The following is a 4,735-nucleotide window of genomic DNA, read 5'->3' as shown; positions in this document are numbered from 1 at the left end:
TGTCATCATCAATACATACATACTTAGTTGCCGCTCCCCTTAGGGGCTTTTCAGGGACAATGAAACACAATTAACGAAACAACGGAACAGAGCAACAACAACAACAACTCAGAAAAGGCTGTCTCCGTAAAAGCAGTCCGGTCGATTTGGTTTGAAAACTATATTTCGCTCATTTCTTGTGTATTGCAAGAGTTTCATGTGCTTGTACTAAAACCGCAATCCGCTTGATCGGATCTTTTGAATTACTCGAGTTTTGAGGGATTTTCGCCCCTGGCGCTCTATATCGAGGATTTCATTTGACTCAACATTGAAGACCAATTTATCAAGAACTAACGAAGCTTGTACAATAAAAAAAAAAATGGTGAGTTACTTCATGTCTTTTGATTGCACAACGGCGACCTTAAAAATTAAATGACGCTACCAAAGAGACCCCTATTGTACAGCCTGATCAGACAGGCGAACAACTTCAAACGCTATTTATAAAAAAAAAACAGAGGCGGTCTTTTTCAATCAAACCAACGCAGCTGGAAAGTATGTACCATAAACAATTTCATCACGGAAAGAAATCTTGCTTCCCGTCCTTGATTGAGTATTTATAGCTCTCTGAACTCAGCCTAATTTCAGCGATCTCCAAGTTTTGGCTCCCTATTGAAAGACTCGTTGACAGGAAGCGTTGCACCAAACCTCACACTCATATAGATCTAAAACAACCATCGATAAACGAAAAAAACATATAAATGCATTACAAGTCAATTGAAGGAAAATAAGCCCTCTTTGTAACGACTTCAGCTTGGCTTACCTGCCAGAGATAAACGCTAATCAGTGCTCGAATTTCGCTCCATGATTTTACAAAAAATCAAGTTTTGCCATTATCATTCTTCCATCGACGTTTTCATTCGATAAAACGGTGAACATCAATGAAGATTGCCGCCATATTTACCTTTTGGGACAGCCGCTAACCAACCTCAATAATGGCACTTGTGAGGTACAGTTGACAGCTGGGTGAGGAGGAGTGTGTCGGTGAGGATTTAGAATTTTATTGCAATAAGAGTTTTGAAATTTAGAATTCATCCACGCTAAACCTGCACACAATTGCAAAACATCCCTTAACTGGACCTCGTCTCAAGACCCTTTAAACTTTCTTGTAATCGGCGCTAACACGCACAGACTCAACAATGATCCTGCCTGCGGGCCTGGCCCGTTCCCTCTCGCCCAAAAGACGATTGTGCTAGCGCTATTGGCTAAAAATAAGTTGCCGAATCCGTGATAACAAAAGTAAATGTTTATCTTTTATATGTTGTACCAGGAGTTGTTTAGCACTGCTTTTACCCATAGACGTGGGCCAATATCTCGGAGGCTTTGGTAAGCACCAAATTACCTTACCGAATGGTTCATAGCTTTAGGCTATCTTTAAAAGGATGAACGGGGAATCGGGAATCGGGGAATGGGAATGGGGTACGGGGATTCTATAAAATGGGGAAACTTTAAAATGGCGAATCTTTGAAAGCGGGAATCTTTAAAACGGGAAAAAAAAAGAAATAAATATTTTTTCCCTTTTTAGTATGCAGTTAGCCTGCGAATATAGCCTCCTCTCCTCGCACCCCGTCACTGGGAGGTTTCACGCGTCCCAAGTGACGGGGTGGGAGGAGAGGCGACTGTATTCGCAGGCAGGCTATTCTGAAGGGAAACTAAAACAAACAGACCCTTCCAACGGTTTCTTTAAGCGGGCAAAGGAGCTATATCTTGGTTAATTTTCAACAAATCCCTTTCCGTTTCTGTGCAGTGTAGCTGACCAGTGTATCGATCACGATATCGCGGAATGTCCCTATACACTATAACGATATCTTCTGGTGCTCCCAAAGGAGGGCTCTGAATGTCGCCACCGCAGCCATAACATCGTGTAACTATAGTACCTGCTACCCACTTCAGCTGGAAAGAACTGGTATTTGGACCCGGCATTCCAATAACTTCACCTGCATAGGACTGCTGCTATTGATTTGAGTAAATGACGCTGGGGTTTTTACCCTCCAAGTGGCTTGTTAATGCGATATTATGATTGATAAATGAAGAGGGGTACTGACCGTGACATGCTAGAAAAACGCCGTTTGACAGACCAACAGCTGAGTGCAAAATGTTGCTCAAACCGATCTGGTTATGGGGGCAGAAGACTGGGAAAAACTTGAGTCGAAGCCTGGCGGGGTATGGCCGTAATTGCGTTTTGCTAGCCCACTACTTCGGTGATTTACATGAATTGCAGGTATTTGATTGGCGAACGCCATCGAGGGGCGCTGATCATTAAGTGCATGGGAGTCCTCTTTAGCATGTTTAGGAGAATGCGTTGACGGATCGTCAAGTAAATCAGCGGTCTCGTGGACAGGCTGAGATTTGGCATTTGTCCTCTTCCGTTTGCTTGGTCTTTTTTCCTGCACATTTTGGACCTCCACTAACGGCCATGTCTATCATCTTAGGAACCCTTTTTGATCGTCTATACCAGTTGATAAACCCGTCTAACTTGTCAGTGACTTACGCCACGGCAAGGGTATGCTCGCACATTTTTGTGCATGGAGTAGTTTACACAAGCACGGTCGCAGAGTGACCAAAGAACCTCCTTTACCTGGGGTAACAACGTGTATTTTGTTAATCGTATGTTAGTCATATGTTAGTCCTAAGTATTCGTATGTATCCGTATGTTCCGTATGTTCCGTATGTTCCGTATGTTACTCGTATGTTACCCGTATGTACTCGTGTGGTGTTTTAGTCATGATCCTGTTGAGATAGCCAAATTCCATGAAATACATCACTTTTTAGCAAACATTACAGCTCTCTCGGCCGCCGTATAAATGTCGTGTTACACAAAGCTTAAAATTCAAAGGTTGTCTATCACAAAACCAAGAACCCATTGTGTGTGCCATATATCTGTTGTTAAGTAGTACGTCTTTGCATTAGTACTTGATAACGGTAGGACAAATATTTATCGCTGCGAAACTCAATTTAAAATCTTCACAGAGTGGAGTTCAGATTAATCAAGGCGGTTTGATTCTTCTGTCGGTGTAGCAGATCTCAAAGAGTAAGAATCGAGGTTTGAACCGCTCCACTAGCCCGCTAAAAAGATATGCTTTAGCTTGCGATATAATCAGATAGATAGATAGATAGATAGATAGATAGATAGATAGATAGATAGATAGATAAATAGATAGTGTTTATTTACCACGCTTGCAGCACAAAAGCTGGATTACAGTGGTGTCAGCCTTGGTACAATACATATACAACATAAAAATTACAATACATATAAATTATTCACACTAATGACTAACATAGACATTAGTTCCAAAGTCTCTACGCGTATCTGTGAGTAATAAAGTTCCTTAGACGGTCAGTGTCCGCCCTGGGGCGGGACTGGGGAGTACTCCCAGACCGTAGCCCGTAGCCATGGGGTTGCTTTACAATACCTGGGAGTAAGGAGCATATTGGCTCCAGACCATTACCTCGTAAATAAGATATAAAATTCGTACATATTTCCTTACGTCTCTCATTCAGCGTTTTAAGCCCAGATTGATACAAGGCACTGTTATAGTCGACGGCCGGGAACATTATGCGGAGGGCTTTGCGCTGCATAGACTCAATCAGGTTGTCAAGGTACAGGGGGAGTGCAGCCCATACAGGCGCAGCGTATTCAAGCACTGAACAGATGAGGGCGCAGTAAATGGATTTCCTAAGCAAACGAAGGGCATAAAGGCGTTTACAGGCTTTGATGACTATGTGCTCTACATGCGCGTTCCATGATAGATCGTGAGAAACATGGACTCTAAGGAGCTTGTACGTCTGCACCTGATGGACAGGGAAGCCCATGATGGTAATAGGGGTAATAGGGGCCGGGGGACCAGGCTGGTATTGGAGGAAATTAATATCCATAACCTTACATTTTTTAGGGTTAAGGCGCATTCTTCGGACAGAGGAAAAGCAAGAAATATCGTTTACAATAAGTGGGAGGTAGCTCGGGCTACATCTCGGAATTGCCTCAAAGACGGTAGTATCATCTACATACTTTAGTCTACACGGCCAAGTGGCAACTGGACGGTTAACTAAAATGGCAAACAACAAGGGGGCTAATTTTGTACCCTGGGGAATTCCTCTGTGAAGGGATACAGGTATTTATTTTTATTTATTTATTTATAACAACTTTATTTGCAAAGAACATCGCAAAAAGGGTGCTGCCAGGGAAGAACTGAATCCTCATATACGGCAACCCCCAAAACAGATTAGAATAAAACAAATATAATATATTAATAAACATTAAATATAGAAATATTAAGAAACTATAAAAAATAAATACATTATACGGTCATTAAAAATATTTGAACTATAAACATGGAGAAAATATAGAATATTTACAAAGAGTAAAGAAAAATGAATAGATAAAAAAGATTACTGAGTCACGTTGTATAAATAACTTTTAAGACCTTTCTTAAATTTACTGACAGAATTACAATGAACTAAATTTTCTGGCAGATCATTCCACTTATTAATATACCTAAGCCAAAAGGAGATGATGATAATGATTTCCCTACCCTTACTCTTTTCGATCTCTCAGACAAGAAGGCACCTATCTATCTAATAATGGACGGGTGTACATTGAGAACGTGCAACTCTTCCAAAAGCACATTGTGATCCACCAGGTCAAAGCCCTTGCAAAAATCGGCAAAGAAAATCCGAATAGAGGTGTTACCCTGTCCAA

General features: G+C 41.4%; 1 pseudogene; it reads right to left on the bottom strand.

Annotated features, from left to right (window-relative positions):
- LOC138048633 (uncharacterized) overlaps positions 1-1,959 on the bottom strand; it is a 4,038-nt pseudogene extending 2,079 nt beyond the window's left edge.
- Between the last annotated feature and the right edge of the window lie 2,776 nt (positions 1,960-4,735).

Source organism: Montipora capricornis, chromosome 5 (assembly GCF_036669925.1).
Source record: "Montipora capricornis isolate CH-2021 chromosome 5, ASM3666992v2, whole genome shotgun sequence".
Classification (NCBI taxonomy): domain Eukaryota; kingdom Metazoa; phylum Cnidaria; class Anthozoa; order Scleractinia; family Acroporidae; genus Montipora; species Montipora capricornis.
Note: the sequence above shows the minus strand (reverse complement) of the source record. Positions and strands in the feature narration are given on the sequence as shown.